The sequence below is a fragment of the Eptesicus fuscus genome, chromosome 13 (genome assembly GCF_027574615.1).
Source record: "Eptesicus fuscus isolate TK198812 chromosome 13, DD_ASM_mEF_20220401, whole genome shotgun sequence".
Classification (NCBI taxonomy): domain Eukaryota; kingdom Metazoa; phylum Chordata; class Mammalia; order Chiroptera; family Vespertilionidae; genus Eptesicus; species Eptesicus fuscus.
Genome location: NC_072485.1, coordinates 62,621,622 through 62,639,789, shown reverse-complemented (window position 1 = coordinate 62,639,789; position 18,168 = coordinate 62,621,622). Strand labels below are relative to the sequence as shown.

At 41.4% G+C, this 18,168-nt stretch overlaps 1 pseudogene; it reads right to left on the bottom strand.

Annotated features, from left to right (window-relative positions):
• Positions 1 to 15,817: 15,817 nt before the first annotated feature.
• LOC129151345 (ferritin light chain-like) lies at positions 15,818 to 16,328 on the bottom strand (annotated as a pseudogene).
• Between the last annotated feature and the right edge of the window lie 1,840 nt (positions 16,329 to 18,168).

Below are 18,168 nucleotides of genomic sequence, written 5' to 3'. Positions count from 1 at the left end.
AACTGCTACCAAAACAAGCCCCACATCGACAGAAAGAAGAAAACTGAAATAACAGTTACCATTTATGAAATACTTAATTATATCCCAGGCACTGAGCTAGCTTCTTTATATGCATTAACTCATATACTTCTCACAAAACTTTCTGAGATAGGTACTTTATGATTATGTCATGTTACAGTTGAGGAAACAGAGACAAAGAAAGGTATAGCAACTTGCCCAAGGTAGCAGAGGTGGGATTTGAATCCCAATTCTTCACACTCTAGACTGGCATTGTTCAACAGAACTTTCCACAGTGATAAAAATTCTCTATACTGCATTGTCTAATACAGTGGCTACTAGCCACATGTAGCTGTTGAGTACTTGACATGTGGCTAGAGTCACATTGACTATTAATTTTGTTTTATTTTAATTAAGTTACATTTAAATTGCCACCTACAGCTCTGTGGGCTATGTACTTGACCTTTGTACTCTGCTGCAAAACTTCAGTGGCTCTTTTTATTTTATCTATTCGAAATGGAAGGGTCAGACCTCAGGACATACTATATATATCCTATTAGTCCTCTTTCTATGGAGAACCCTGACTAACATACACCTTCTTCATGAAACTTTAATACCACAGATAAACTGTATATCTTTATGTGTACTATATGCATATTTATGCTTCATAAATAAAGCAAGTAAGATCCCCATCCCCTGGAATCAATTTTAGCTTTTGCTCCCGTGTGTACAATTTCAGTTCCAAGGAGAATGTATGCTCTAGAGCTGTGCTGTCTAATACCGTGAGAACCAGTAGCCATGTGTGACTACTGAGCACTGGAAGTATGACTAGTTTGAAATAAAATACTGTGTAAGTGTAGAATACACACTGAATTTTGAAGATTTAATATGAAAAAGACTGCAAAATATCTCATTAAAAATTTGTATGTTAACTACATGTCATTTCACATGTTGAAATGACAGTGTATCCATGCTATATATGCAATCCACCTGTTAGTCACTTAGTAGCTTACTGGTTATCAGAACAGCTGTCATGTTATCACAGTGCTTGTGTTCAAGTAATCTTTATTTTACTTAATAATGACCCCAAAGTGCAAGAGTAGTAATGTTGGCAATTCATATATGCAAAGGGAAGGTGTAACATTCTATATTTAAATGAAAAGGTATGTGTGCATAGAAAAAAAAACGTGGTATATAGAGGATTCGGTACTAACCATGGATTCAGGTATCCACTGCAGGTCTTAGAACATATTACCCATGGATAAGGAGGGTACTACTAGAATTACTCTGATACCAAATGTTTACTTTTGTTTTCTGCTTATTTTCACTTCATATTAAACCATAAACCTAATCTTTTAATTGCTACATATATCCCATATGTGAATATAACTACAACTTACCTACTTTTATATTTCCAAGTTTTAATGTCATAAGTATTGTTTCAGTAAAGAGATTTTTGCATAAGACTTCTTCTGTATTTAGTATTATTTTCCTAAGAATGGTTTACAGAAACTGATTTTTTTAAGCAAAAGATTGAGGATTTCATTTTAATCCTAACTTTGTACACTTTCTGGGATGTTCTTAAAAGAATTTCCCTTTGGTCTTCTTTTAAAAGTCACTTCATTCTTCATTGCTGAAATTGAATTGGGGATAAAGTATTTTTTAGGCTTCTCATTGACTGTCTTTGCATCCAGTCAAACAAGGTTTAGAGCGCTCATGGGAGTTGTGAGGGAATGAAGGATGGGATGAAGACTACACCGTTGATGTTTGAAAAGACAGTGACAACTGGGCAAATCCTAGAAATGTCAACCACAATAAAAAGAAACTAGCTTTAAACAAGAAGACCTCACATAGTCAACACATAGTCTCCTTCTGAGTGACATCACTCATATGCTCTAGTACCTAGAGTTTTGTGGGCCATGAAATATGATAGCTCAACATCATTATTGTGTAACAGCAGTTGAAAACACTTCATGTCACAGGCTGACCATGAGGAGATCATTTTAGATCACCTACATCAAAGAGATCTCTCTTTTGTTTTGGCTGTGCCTTGGCAAAGGCCACAAACTTTGGCCATGTTTGCTTCTGTTTTGTTCTGCATAGTACTGTCAGAACAAACGATACAGTGCAGCTGTTCTGAAAGATTTATGTTCGTGTTCTCTGTTCCCCTCCATACACCTCATGAATGGGAAACAGACCCAAGTGGTGGGCGTTAACTGACATGGTATAGTGAAAATAGCATGACCATAGAAACAACTGGACAGCGTTTCAAATGCTTTTTCTTCCACCTACTATCGGGGCAATTAATTCACTTAATTGCTATGAAACTTTACTTCCTCATCTACAAAATGGAAATGGTTTCCACACAGGTCATAATTATATTTAGATAATGTTTGTAATAAGCTGTCCAAGACTTCACTATTCCAAAATCATGATGCCTCTGGTCTCTACTTAAGATTCTGTTCCATACATTCAACCTCCACCCCCACTTCAACTGAACATCTCTGAATTGTGCCTGGGAACTCTGGGGGTATCTCCTTTCCACATAGGAACAAATTGGTCCATGAGCTTCTGCTTTGGCTTTCTCATTTACTCAACAAATATTTATTAAGATCTTACCATGTGCCAAGCACTGAGAATCAATGAGCAAGACAAATACTGTCCCTGCTTTCACAGAGTTGATGCTCTAGTGAGAAAGAAGTGAGAAAACAAGATGAGTGTATTTACATCAAGCTGTGATGAGTACTACCAAGGAATGCAGAATGGGCTGGGTTAGAGGATATAGAATGGGGAAATGAGAAGTGTCAAAGGCTTCTCTGGGAGGAATGGTTGAGAATGCCTGTAGGCCACTTAAGCCATTTGCTTCAAAACTGCTTCTGTTGATGCTTCTTGGGGGAAATTGGCAGTGCTGTAGGAGGAATGTGCCTCTACTATCCCCAACTCTGTTCCCTGCTCACCGCCCTCCCCTTCCCTCCATGTCTGATTAACTAAATCACCTGGTTCCCAAAGCACTAAGCCTCCCAGTCTTTCATGAAACCAGAATCTTTAGGTTCTCGCCTTGCCCTCCTATTCCAAAATGTTTGAAGCATTCAGTTGGGTCCATTTCTTCTTCTATCCCTTTTCCCTCAGACTTCTTTTACTCTTCAAAAGCAATTCTTTCTTCCTCGGGTCAAAACAAAAGCTCTCCAATTTACCAATTCATGCAACTGGATGCTTTCACCTGGGAGAATGTGTCCACCACCCAGGCACTCCAGCCTCAGGGTCAGATTGAGATGAGAGCAAGAGTACCTGGGTTAGTTACTGGCTTTCCTAACTGTTAGCTTTGTGATGCTGGGCAAATGACTTAACCAGCCTCTGCCTCGGTATCCTCATCTGCAAAAGGGATTAGAATAAAAGCCCTATCTCATAGCCTCCTTGTGAGGATGAAACAAGGCAGCAAAGTGCTTCTAACCATGACTGCCAAATAGTAAATGGCAGCAAGCATTACTACATGAAGGAAAAAGACTTTCACCAATGGCTCCATCACAAGCATTCAACTCAAATCTTAATGGATAAGAAGAAGGAGGAGGAGGAAGAGAAGGAGGAGGAGGAGAGGAAGAGGAAGAGGAAGAGGAAGAGGAAGGGGAAGAAGAAGGAGAAAGAAAAACAAAAGACAGCAGGAATCAGAATTTGATCATTGAAGTCTGAGGTATGAGGCAGAGATCCTATGTGAAGCGAATTGACCAGGCCTCATTAGGGTAAGAGAATTTCTCAAGTCTTAATAGTTTATAAAGACAAGGAAAGCAGTGAATTAAATGCCAGTTGAAATAAGGAAGCCCGCCTCCAGGTAAACTGCAGAAATAATTTTGGTTGGGGGTGGGGAGGAAGCAGTTGGCCATTCCCCTTAAAGAATGGTATTTGATTTACTCCCAGTTCAACACCCCTGCCCCCCATTTTTCTCCCCCCCCCACCCCCTCCCCACCCCCACCCCTGGAACAAAAGGCCTAGGGACCTCCTGAGGCAGTCAGCTATACTGTAATAAGTCAGTGACTTAATCCCCCTCTTTAATGAAGCTCGTTTGCTTTTTGCCCAGGGAAGCTAGCAGCCCTTTGCTTAGTAATTTAATTGCTTTTTTCTTCACTGTTTAAAGCCAGCTTTGCAGGTACAGGCACAGGGCTTATATCGTGCCTTAAATAATGTTTAAGTGGGAGGCCATGCCTCACCTGAGTGGACTGGGTACCAAAGGGTACGGGGTCATCTCCAGAGTTCCCGCAGTGAGAAACTAACCCTTGGAGACGGCTCCAATTGTGTTCCCTCGGTAACCAGACTGCCCTGAAGCTGTTTTCAAACTGTAAAACCCATAAAGTGAAATTTATTGCACATTGCTGTATTTTACTAGAGTTAGAGGGTTCAGATAAAATTTACGGGCTAGATGTAAAACTCTGTCGATAGGAAAATGAACTGTTTTCACAGGCACTCTCATTGAGCGGTTTTGATCACTGTGCTGAATCCAGAGCTTCAAGAAGGTTTTCCTCCTGCTTCAGCAGAATTGAGGGCAGGTAAACAGAACAGCGCCAGTTTTGCAGCCCTCTGGCTGAGGCTGGCAGGCATAATCTGACCTACCACTCAAGGGCCTCGACCAATTCTACCAAGGTGGACACGCAGCGTCAGAGATGAAACATTTTGCCATTCTTGCTGTACTGAAGAGTGGGGTCGCAAATGATGGTGGCGATGGAGGGCCCAGCACACTGAGGATGGTGCTCTCTGGGAAATGAAGATGGGCACGGTACTGGGGGATTGTGGGGCCACTCCCGAACTTAAAAGGGCATTTAATTGGAGAGGACTTTTGTTTTATTTTATTTTATTATTATGTTTTTATTGATTTTTTAGAGAGAGAGGAAGGGAGTGGGAAAGAGAACTAGAGACATCGATGAGAGAGGAACATCATCTATGGGCTGCATCCTGCATGCCCCATTCTGGGGATCAAGCCTGCAACCTGGGCATGTGCTCCTGATGTCCTGGTTCCTCGGTCACTGAGCTACACCAGCCGGACTGGACAGGACTTTTAAAGTCTCCCGGAATGTTGCCCTAATGATCAGAATTCAGCATAGCTCAAGAAAAGTACTGTGAGGAGATAATTAAAACCCCATTTCTCCCAAGATCTTGCTCTACCCATTATCTCAAAATCTAACAGAGAGAAAGGATAAAAGAAAGGGGAGGAAGGAAAGAAGGAAATGAAGGAAGGAATAAAGATAGAAAGAAAGAAAGGCAAAAGGAGGGAAGAGAGAGAGAGAAAAAAAAAGTGTAAGATATTCTTTTAGTCCCAGCCAGTGTTGCCTAGTGGTTGAGCGTCTCCAGTGAACCAGGAGGTCACAGTTCCATTCCCAGCCAGGGCACATGCCTGGGTTGCAGGCTTGATTCCCCAGTAGGAGACGTGCAGGAGGCAGCCAATCAATGCTGTTTCTCTCTTACCTATGTTTCTATCACTCTCTCTAAAAATCAATATTCTTTTAGGAAGAAGAAGTCTTCCCTGATTGAATTTCTTCCATGGTATATGCTTCCTTAACACGCGGACTGAACAGAAGACACTCCTCATTTGAGATGTGTGCATATGTGTGTGTTTCTAATGTACTAAGGTAGTGTTCCCCAAAGTATAGAATGCCCACTAGTGATACAGAAAATATTTTAGGTGAGACATGGATGAATTTATTTTCGTACTCATGATTTTTTCTAAGGCAGATTAGAAAAATGCTGGTTTTCCTTTTATAACAATAACACAAAATCTATTTTTTTTAAAAACACGTATTTAGTAAAATAATGTCTGAATAAATGAAACAATAATGATAGATGACATCATGCAAAACTTATTTAGTGGTGCTGGAGCTTGAAAACATTAAATGAAGGACACCATAGACATCTGGGAGGATGGAATTTATCTTATCTGTATTTCATCTTTCATTTTTTTTTGTACCCCTTTACCCCTGCCTGCATTCTTCACAGTTTTATTTCTCTCTTGGGTACACAGGAAACAAGTCCTTTCCCTCTCTCCCCACAAAAGTGCCATATGACTAATTCTGATCATTAAAATTGAAACAGGAATTTTACGGGAATACTAGAGGCCCGGTGCACGAAATTTGTGCATTTGGGCAGGGGGAGGGGGTCCCCTCAGCCAGGCCTGCACCCTCTCGCAGTCCAGGAGCTCTTGGGGGATGTCTGACTGATGGCTAAGGCCCGCTCCCCACAGAGAAGCGGGCCTAAGCCAGCAGTCAGACATCCTTAGCACTGCTGCAGAGGCGGGAGAGACTCCCACCACCACCTCTGCACTCACCAGCTGTGAGTCTGGCTTCTGGCTGAGTGGTTCTCCCCCTGTGGGAGCACACTGACCACCAGGGGGCAGCTCCTGCATTGAGCGTCTGCCTCCTGGTGGTCAGTGTGCATCATAGCGACCAGTCATTTGCCATTTGGTCAATTTGCATATTAGCCTTTAATATATAAGACTAGTAGCCCGTTTGCACGAAGATTCGTGCAATAGACCTTCATTCACCTGGCTGCCTGCACAGTTTTCTGCCAGCACCAGGGACCCAGGCCTTGACTGTGGCCACCGCCTTCTACCTTCTTTCAGGGTCCCGGCTTGGCCCTGGGCGGTGGCCTTGGGCTCGGCTGCACCCAGCGTCCCTGCTACCCGATCTCAGGAGCTAGCCGACCCCCAGGTCGGCTCGCTCCTGCGATCGGAGCAGGCACCCCGCTGGCGCCCAAGGCCCGGAAAGCCTTGGGCGGCTTTCCGGGCCTTGGGCTCCGCCGCACCCCAGCGTCCCTGCGATCGGAGCAGGCACCCCGCTGGCGCCCAAGGCCCGGAAAGCCTCGGGCGGCTTTCCGGGCCTTGGGCTCCGCCGCACCCCAGCTTCCCTGCAACGGTTTCCTGGTGGGCGTGGTTGATGGGTGTGGCTTGGTTGGTGGGTGTGGCTTGGGCGTAGCGAAGGTGCGGTCAATTTGCATATTTGTCTATTATTAGGTAAGATAGGCAGGTTTAGGAAATTTTTAGATTTGGGGTCCATGGAAAAAACATTGGGCTACAGATTGGAAGAAGGTACATTTCCATAACACAAGGAAGCACAGTAACATTTCCATAAGACAAGGGAGCAGCAACAGGTATATTTCCATAAGACAAGAGAACTGGAAATAGCCAAAAAAAAGGTCTGTATTTACAAAATAAAGAAGAAGGAAAAAAGCCCAGAAGGAATAGGAGGACAATGATAAAGGAGGGCCTCATGAGTCACTATAGTAACCAATTTGAAAGGGAATATTGACCAATCAGAGGGGATATCAGGACACAGGAACTACAGCCTTTATAAACCATGGAAACAGGAAGTCGGTAAGACTCTTTCCCCCTCCCCACATGTGAGTCCATTCTGTGGGACTCTTTCCCTCTCCCCACATGGGAGTCTGTATGTCTTCTTCAATAAATCTCCACCTTTGCTATACTACCCTCTGTCCGTGGATTCATTCGTGGACTCCGGCGGACAAGAATCCAGGTTTCAGTCCAAAAGTTCCTTTTCAAAATGTAGAAAAGAGAAATTTGCCTCTTTTTCTGCTCATAGGATGGCTGACTGCAGAAGGCCCAGCCAAGCATGCTGCTTTCCAAGAGCTAATAGCATTTCAGGTACAATCAGCACATGAGTACCTAACAATGCTGCAGGACAGACTCATATGTTGTACATGCTATAGAGGTTGAATCAGAATGTTAAGGGATTGCAGAGGCAAATGAAAATGCAATGAAATCAAAGACAGCAGAAGTGTTTAGAGGGTCCTTGTTATGTGCTAGGAGTTGTGCTAAACACTTGTTTTAAAGGGGAAAAAACTGAGAGAAGCCAGTGAGGGAAACACAAAGAAACTATCAGAGAACTAGTTGGGCTGCTATTGAGATTCAATGTAATTCAACTCAATAGATGCCATTTTGTGCCCATTAAGTCTAATGCACTAGGTTCAATGGACAGTTTTGTGCAAAAGATTCCTGAATACTTTTCCTCTGTCCAGGAAAAGCCTCCTTCCTCCTATACATATGATAATGAACAGCTAGGAAGAGAGAAAAACATGTGGTCAATGTTAAAGATGTTCTACCTCCAGCCACCCTTTGACACTGGACATACACAGGAGACCACTCTGATCAAATGGAGTAAATGAGTTTAAAGAAGTAACTAGGCAAATCAGTAAACAACTTGTACCACAGAAATTGTGCTAGTTTTCTCTCCCCCCTCCCCCACCTTGGATAATGTGGGGAAGCACAGGACTTGGTTGGAAAGTCTGTAAGGAGGATTCTCTGAAAGGTTGGGGCCTTTTAGGGAGACCTTGCTGAAGGCGGCAGCCCCTGCCTTGACTTTTCCAAACAAGTCTGAGCCCGTAGGTGTTTTACTGGAATCTCTGTTTAGTCTTCAAACCTGACCTTGTAGAAGCATGTGCTTTCTCAAGGATACTTACCCTGCTGATTGTATCTAGAGGTGAATTTTAGTTCAACCTGTTGTTACAATAAAAGCCTAACGAGGCAGGCAATCAAGGCTGTTTTGGGTTCCTAAAGCCAAACAGCCCCTTAGCCTTCTCTTTCACAGAAATGTATGTCAGAGTAATCTATTCATCTGTCCCTCAGGGTCTGCTGGTGAGTCCCAGCAGGCTAAAGCAGCTGTTATGGCAGAAATGATTTCAATTCTATTCTTTCTCATCATTCTCGACCTGAGTTTAGACTTGCTTTATCATATTGAAACTAAATGGAAGAACAATCATTTTCGTGGATCTGAAGGATTATAGGACTATATCAGAGTTAGAAAGGAGCTATATCAGAGTCAGGGTTAATTATGTCCTAACCTACTTATTTTTATAGGTAAGGAAAATGGATCAGAGGGGAGCTGAAATGTCTTACTTATTCAGATTGTTGGTGACTAAACCAGGTCTGGAGTCCCAGGCTCTTGCTTTTAAATCCAACCCTTTCTCTAACATAGCCTATTTCTCTTCCTACAATTTGTCCACAGCTGCACAGCTAGTTGCCCAGTCTCCTGCAAGTAAAATTTCTAATATTTTCCTTCTACAAATTCTGGTGACTTACTTCAAAATATAGGATAGCTGGTCAATCATTTGATATTCTCTTAAATTAAGGCCAGTAATGGAACAAAAGTTGGACACAGGCCACCCCCAGATAAGGTATTGTCTTACAAATAGCACAGTATCTTTTTTTTTTTCTTCCATTAAAATTTGTTTCAGGACTCATATATTGGAGGTTCATGGGTAGAAGGAGGAATAGAAAAGAAAGCATCATAGTAGATCAATACTTTTTTCATTTTATAACTCTTGAACCAGTGAAGTTTTATCTTTTTCATACTTACCCTCAGTAATTACTTTAGCAATGGACATGATTTGTATTGATGCAGTAGTAACTCATGAACATATATTATTAGAGAATGAAAGCTACATCGAATCAAGTACTGTTAAATTAAAGAGAAAATGGTTAAAGGAATTCATTCCTGAGCTGAGAGATTATATGTCAAGCTGTAGCCTAAAGTGAATTTTTATAGCTAAGTTATAAACCCCTGGAAATACAGAGATATTTAACTGCAATTGGCATCTTTATGATTAGCTCAAGAGAAGTACCACATTTGGAAACTACCAGATTAGCTTAGTGGCAATTGCAGTTGGGTGTACATCCAAGTAAATGGGGGAAAAGCTGTGATGAAAGAAAAACTTCATGCTTTTCAGACTACCCAATGAATAAAAGAGAAAAATGTTCTCAGAACCAAGACAAAGAGAAGTGGGGATGGGAAGGTGGGGATAGGAAACCAAGCGCATAGTGGATGAGAAAGAGGGAAATAGGTGACAGGAGAAGAGATTAAGAAAAGAGGAGAGTAAAGCATCAGGAGAAGTAGAAATTTGAAAAGGAAGAGCAGTGGGGACCATGTCAGCATCAAAGAAAAGGTAACAAATTAGAACCTATTAAATCCTATTGAATAAATAAGAATGCATGAATCAATACTGATACAAATTAATAAATACATAAATTAGGGAGAAATAAAAACTCCTATAATAGAATACCAACTAATCAATATGGAAATGAATGATGAAATTAGGAAATCACCATTTGACAACCATTATAGTAATAATTGGTTCAGGTAAGAATCATTAATGTACCAGCTAAAAATAAGGGTCAAACTTTGATGAGAAACAAGATATTTACACATTCTTCAAGTAGCTCCCTGAGATACAGGAGTGGACAAAAGTAGATTTACAGTTGTTCATATGGAAAATATAATAATTAATAAATAAACAAGAATACAAGAATAAACTGTTTCATGTACTCACAATTGTAAACCTACTCTTGCCCACCCTTGTGTTGTGATTTATAGTATAGTAAGAAATATATATTTGGTTTCTGGCACAGGGCTCCTAAAACGCTTGAAATTTCCTAAGTGTTGAAAGTATAAAGCTGTCTCTTGTTATGGTAATGAGGTGGCTTTTGGATCCCACCTAAGGTTGGGGGCTGGTTGCGAGGGTAACCAATCATGAATAGAGGGTTGAAACTTTCAGTACTACCCCTGATTTCCTGGGAGGGAATGGGGCTGGAGGTTGAATCAATCACCAATAGCCAATGATTTAATAAAACATGCCCATGTAATGAAGCCTCCCCACACACCCAAAAAGGAGGGGGTTCAGAGAGCTTCCAGGTTGTCCCACCATACTGGGCCCCAAACTCCTTGAGGACAATATCCTTTGTTTGGAACCTCATCTTAGGTATCTTTTCAGCTGTTTGTTGGTTTCCTTTATGTGTATAGGACATGTTATGGACTGAATTTTTCTTCTCTTCCAAAGTGTATACACTGATTCCCTAATCCCCAAAGTGACTGTACTTGGAGAGTGGGTCTTTAAAGGTGTAATTAATGTTAAATGAGATCATAATGGTAGGGCCTTAATCCAATAGGACTGGTGTCCTTATAAGAAGAGGAAAGGACACCCAGAGTATAGATACACAGAGGAAAGGCCATGTGAGAACAAGCAAGAAGGTCGCCATCTGCAAGCCAGAAAGATATCTCCAGCAGAGACCACTCCTGCTGTACCCTATCTTACACTTCCAGCCTCCAGAACTGTGAGAAAATAAATTTCTGTTGTTCAGGTTTGTGGTATTGTACTATGGCAGCCTAAGCAGACTGATACAGAGTATCTATATAATAAAAACCCAGTGGTCATAACGCCGTAACGACCAAAGACCGGTCACCAGGAGGGACTTGACTCTGGGTCCCACAATGTGCTGGGTCTGGGTCTCATGCGATTTCTCGCACTGGGCTTCTAGTATATTATAAACAGAATTAAGATTATACTACTTACCAATTTTGTATCTTTCCTTTTGAAATGATTATAATTTTTCCAACTTTGTTAACATTTATAGAAAATATGATTGTTGAAATAGATATGCAATATTGTATAATTTCAATACACACTAGATTATTTCATTAATCTTTTATTGGATATCTAAAGTTCTTTCAATTATAAAATAATACTGCCATAAACATTATTCTAAATTAATATGGACCTGTATTTCTAGTACTTTATTTATAATACATTTGGACAGATAAGAAGAAGTTTTAAAATTTTATATAGTATGCAAAATTGCTTTCCAAAATTATTATTATACCAAATTTTACTTACATTTATTACATTTCTAGTAAAAGAAAGACTTTTTTATATGTTTATTGGCCATTTGATTTCTTCTTTTGTGAATTGTCACCATCCATTTGCCACCTTTGTAGTTGGTTTGATTTATATTTTTATTTATTTTTAAACACTCTTTACATATTAGAGATAGTAACTTTTTTCCTCTCATTTGTTATAAAAGTTTATTTTACATTTTACTTTAATGTATTTCTGTAAATATTTAATCCCACTTTATCCAATTAAAACCACAAGTATGATCCCTTCTCACCAAAAGGGACTGTATTTCTTTCTGTTCCTTTGATCAGTTCTAATGTCCACAAAAGGTCTCCATGTACTGCAAAACCTTGTTATAATTTGGTTCATTATGACAAAGATTTTAAGGCAGAGTAGGTCAAAGCATGTTCCCTGAACCAAGCTTTGTTCAATGAAAAACTGATGTTACACAGTTAACCTCTAACCTAGTCCTAATTCTGTTCTTCAACTCCGACATCGTGTATGAACACTGCAATAGTTTGAAGTATTGAGTCAAATATGTCCAGAATTTCCAATTACTGGGAGAGGGATTCAGTCCAACACTTTCAAAGCTTGACATGAAATAGCTGCCTTATTTGAAAAGTGTGGTTTTAATCTGTGTCATAGCAACATTCAGTCTTTGAGTAAGATAAATAATTAACTTTCTAACTGTTGTGGGGACTTTGTCTTTTATTCTACTAAGGAATTGTGAATCTGTGCCAAACATATTTTTGTTTCTAAATCATCCAACTGTGATATGAAATAATATATATTAACATTATTAGATAAAATAAATTATAAAAACAGAGTCAATCTTAAAGGGGCATGTAGCAGTTTTACATTACAATGTGCCAAGCTTTGTGTCACTATTGGAAATCCTAAAAATTCTATGTGTTTTACATGCTTTTTACATATTTTAAAAATTACAGACTTTTTTTCTGCCCTGTTTATGGCTAAACAGAGATAATCACATTTGAAAGGAATGTTGTTTATACAAACCACATCACAGAGAAAATAAAGGAGGATGCATTACTTGGGTATATTTTAAAGTTTCTAAATTTAGGAATTAGAAGATTTGTGTTCAAATTTAGCAGATTGCATTTAGCCTCCAGTGGATTACTCTACACTTCTCTCATCAATTTTTATTAATGAAGGGGGGAATAATAATTGTTTTGTCTCTCTTAGAAGTTCACTGAGCAGTAAAATTCATATAGAGGCACTAATAAGACTTAGAACTTATAGAATCTGTGAGAGCAGAGTTTCTCCTGCAAATAGGTTTTGTTTGGCCTACAAGGTGCTTAAACATAGATTTAATCTGAATGCCCTTAAGACACACACTTCCCAACTTAACCTCCTCTCCTGTTCGTATTGCCTTATACCCACCCAGCTTTCCTCACATTGCACCCTGACCTTCGCAAACATTTGTGTGTGGGACCACATTGTTTTTCAAAGTAGTGTCCGGACCACCTGTATATAGGCGCTTGTTTATAAAAGCAGTGACCTGGGTCTTAACCCAGACCTATTGAATCAGAATGCCTGGAGGATGGGGCTTAGCAATCGGTGCTTTTAATAAGAACCACTGCATAAATGTGAGATACCATTATTTTTCATCTTTAAAAGAGCCTCTGTGATGCATGGAGTCTTCGGGGAAATTAAAAAACACACTCATTTTCAGGCACAGTGATCTAGAAGAGTTTAGCTTAGAGTCTTACCTAATTGTATATTTTTTTCATGAATAACATTAAGCACGAATAGGAATAGGCTTGGGAAACGTATTTGATCTTCCTCAGATTCCTCCCTGTAACATGAGGACTTGGGTCTTTAAGAACTACTCCTACTCCCAAAGCCTAGGACCTGATGGACAGTCTCCCTTCAGAATTTGAAGAGTGAGAGTACCCTCACCCACTATTCTTCCTTCTCACGGTAGACTTTGGGGAACCATCATTCAAAGTGGGACTATTCATTAAGATCCCACAAGCCAAGGTTGGCCAGTCCGGTGTTCTCTTCCTGGGACTGGCGTCTTGAATGGAGTGACTGTAGGGCAGACAAAGCTCCTGCCTCTAAAAGGCAGCACCATGGAGAGTCTGTCCACAGCTCCTGTCTCAGAGGCCCGGATCTGCCATGGTTCTGTCCTTAGCTCTTCAGCTCTCCCTTTTATTCTGTGGGCCACTGCAGGTCTTTCCAGCTACCCTTTTTTTTTTTTATTTCACTCGAGTTAGCCAGTGACAGCCTCTGCTACCAAAGAAATTTAATCCCCTCCCCTGCCAAGCCTTGGCCTCCTTTCCCAGCATTTACTAGTCTACACCAACATCAGGAGGCTGTGGTCAGAGAAGGGGCTAAAGAAAGCTCTCCTGCAGAAGAATGTCACCCTCCCAGCTGATGCCTTGATTTAGCCTGGCTTTATAATTCCTGTTCAACTCCCCCGATGCGGCCTGACAGTTTGAGGAGAACTGTTTCTCCACGATAAGAAAGCCTTTGCCTTAGGGAGGAGGGAGAAGATTGAACGGGAGTCTTTTATATTCACTTGAGCCACAATTATTTTGCTGACACAGGGCAAGGTATTAACAGGGTTTTGCTGTTGGGGAATTAAAAGCCATTTGGCCCATCCCTTGTTCTGACGTTTCTCATTTTTAATATTGTGGTTTAAATGCAGTAACATGTAGTTAAGAAAAAAAGGAAAATGCACACTCTGACCTATATGGATATTCAAATCTCCATGTGATTGGGGCGTTTGGGGAATATCCCAACGTAAAAGGCTTCCACACTCAGGCTTCTAGCCAGCCTTCTCGCTTAATCGCCTTTGATCCTCTCACACCCTCTTTTTGGGGCCTTCTATTCCATCTTACAGTGTCTGGTTCTCTTTCCCAGCTATGCATTCAAATCACTTGGAAACTTTTTAAAAAATATTGATTCCTCACCTGAACCACAGAGATGCTTAATTGGTATGGGATAGTGTCTGGATGTCAGGATATGATTCTAATATGCAGTCACCTTTGAAAACCCATTTCAGGGCAGGTGAAATCCAGCACCAATCTATATATATACATATATATAATATATATATATATAATATATATATATATATATATATATATATATATATTATATATATATGTGTGTGTGTGTGTGTGTGTGTGTGTGTATATATATATATATATATATATATATATATATATATATATATTAAAGCCCAGCAAGCAGAATGACCAGAATGACCAGTGGCTATGACTCACACTGTGGCAGCCAACCGGCCTGATCCGGGCCCTGATTGGCCTCACTCCCATCTGGCCTGGCCCCTGCTCGGCCTCCAACACCCCAATTGGGGGCAGGGCCAGCCGGCCAACTGCCTGCGGCCCCTCCCCTCCACTGTCCCGGCCCAATGGGCCCCATCAGGACCCCACCCTTGCACGAATTTGTGCACCAGGCCTCTAGTTTGTAAATAAAGTTCCATTGGAGCCCAGCAGTGCTTGTTCATTGCATGTTGCCTGTTGCAACTTTCTTGTTACAACAGCAAAGGTGAGTAGTTGTGGCAGAGACCTTATTGCCTGCAAAGCCTAAAATATTTTGAAGTTTAGTTGTCCAATCTCAGCTCTGGAGCAGTGGTTCTCAAACTTGCACATGCATCAGAATTCTTCACAGGACCCCACCTCCAGAACTTCTGATTCCCCAGAATTTGCATTTCTAACATGTTCCCAGGTGCAATAGCACTTCTCAAACCTTAATCATCACTGCAGTTCTCGCTAAAATGCAGATTCTGATTCGGTCAGTCTGGAGTGAGTCCTTGAGGTTCTGCATCTCTAACAAACTCCAGGTGATACCAGTGGGGCTGGTCCACGCTTTGAATAGCAAGAGCTTAAGCATTTGGTTTCCTGCCTCATTACCTTTGTTCACAATGTCCTTTCTGCTTAGAGTGTCCAATTTGTATCCATTTTCAAGCTTCTCCTTCTAGGAGATGTCCTGAGTTTGTTGTTGTTGTTGTTGTTTCTGCAAAAAGCTTTATTGTTTCATTTGGTCCAATGCATGGCAGAGGGCTCCAGGGTGGTTAAAAGAATGGTTAGTAGTTTTCGGAAGAGACTCAGGTAAAAGCCAGACACCAGGGAATGCAGAGAACCCCTCAAAGGCTTCTGGGCTCCAAAGGCTCTTAGTCGTGCTTGAGGGTGAGCCTTTTAAAGAGATACTCGCCCAGCCTGGGGGCTGGCAGCCTTCAGTGGTTAGTCAGGTGTCGCCCATCTTCTTGATGAGTTTCACCTCCTCACCCAGGAAGTGGTTCTCCTGGAAGTCACAGAGCTGAGCGTCTGCGTGGGTAGAACTTGGGGCTCGCAGCTCCAGAAGGGCCTGGTTTAGGTTCCTCTCCAAGGCCAGGGCAGCTTCCATGGCGTCCTGAGTTTTACCCACTCATCCTGGGAGGCCTCAGCATGTCCTGGAAGAGAATGCGGCCCCCTCACGTGTTTTGCAGCTTTAAGAGATGCTCAGCACCCTCTCGCTTCTTCTCTGCCAACTCTCGGAAGAAGTGGCCCACACCCTCGAGAGCCACATCATCCATAGAAGCCCAGAGAGAGGTAGGTGTGGGAGGCCCGCAGATGCAGGATGGCCGGGTGGTTGATGGAAGCCTCCACCTGGGAGGAATAATTCTGATGAGTTTGGGAGCTCATGGTTGTTCAGCAATAAGGAGTTAAGGTAGAAAATTGGCTGGTCCCGGAGGTGGTTCTGAAGATGGTGACTGGATGAGACGAAGGAGAGTGGCTGGAGGTTGGAAGAAGGGGCGTCCCTGGGTCTGTTCCCTCCAAACACTGTTGAAGCAAGAGACAGATCCGGGACCTCCGAGTGCGCTCTGTTGTTGTTATTTTTAATTTCACAAGAACCCTATCAGTGCCTTTTTTATGTGACTTTTCACTCTTTTACCTTGTGATACAATTATGTATGTTCTATCTGTTCCACTAGATAGAAATCACGTTGACAAGCCTTTTAGACATGGCAAGAGAAAATATTAGGGATGTGTACAGATGGGGATCAAAGGTGATTTGATTGGTGGTGCTCTCATTTTTTTTTTCTCCTCCCCATTTCAAGCAGGTAGCAAAACCTTGGGGCTTCCTTGCTCCAAGGCAGTGGTCGGCAAACTGCGGCTCACGAGCCACATGTGGCTCTTTGGCCCCTTGAGTTTTTAGCAAAGGCTAGCTTAGGAGTACCCTAATTAAGTTAATAATAATGTACCTACCTATACAGTTTAAGTTTAAAAAATTTGGGTCTCAAAAGAAATTTCAATCGTTGTACTGTTGATATTTGGCTCTGTTGACTAATGAGTTTGCCGACCACTGCTCCAAGGGAAGTTTGATGCCTGGTGGAGAGCCGAGGCTGCTTGCAGGCAGGAGCATGTCCTGTCTCATAAAAAAGCCTAAGTCATTGAAGAGCCTATGTTAAGTGTCGAGTCAGGGGGAAGAGTGCCTTTGAAGATCATGAAAAGATAAAGACCCATCTTTTCTCTCCCAAACTGAGGAGAGAGGCAGCAGGGACCGCGACCCCATGCCCTCTCCCTGGCAGCACCCAGGGTGGTAACAAGGGCTCAGAGAGGAGCAGCTGTGTGGTGTCCCCGGAAAGACTGGATTCTGAGCACTGAGGTCCCCAGGCCTGGTCAAGCCTTCCTGTCTCATGGGTGGCACAGAAGTAGAGTTATGCAGCTTCCAGGTACAATAGGGGGATTGGCCAATGCTGTTTCTATGCTGTGCATGGTGGTGTGGGGTGAATGTGTTATTCCCTTGCATTGTAGGCGCCACATAAGCTTCTCAAATTCTTGTGAAACCCTAAAGGCAAATCTGATTTCCTGCTAAGCAAAGAGGAGGAGCCTTGAGATCAAATTCACAGTCATGTACATTTCTAAAAAATAATGCTTAAAGAAGTAATTGAAAATTGGCAATGATTTATCTATTAGGATGGTTTCATTACAGAGTTAGTTATTTGAAATGTTATAAGAAGGATTATGATACAACCCAAAGTGGACAATTATTAAAAATCATGTGCAGGTTTTTTTGATGACATGAAAAAGAATTCTCAATATTTTATTTAGAGCAAAAAGATCACAAAACAGCATATGCAGTCTGATCTCAACTTTGTCTAAAAATAATACATGTTTATGGGCCTGACAATGCTGGAAAGATAATATAAAATATTAATAGTGATTAACTCTGGGTAGGGAGATTAAGAGTAATTTTTATTTCCGCTTTGTGGGTTTTTGAACTTTCCAAAAATTTGACAGTAAAAAATGTACACATTTATTTTAAAACATTTTTAATTGATTGATTCTAGAGAGAGGAAGGGAGAAAGAGAGAGACAGAGATACACTGATTTGTTGTTCCACTTACTTATGCATGCATTGGTTGCCTCTTGTATGTGTCCTGACTGGAGATCGAACCCTCAACCTTGGTGTATCAAGATGATGCTCTAACCAACTGAGCTACCTGGCCAGGGCTATATATTTCCTAATAGTAGAAAAAAGTG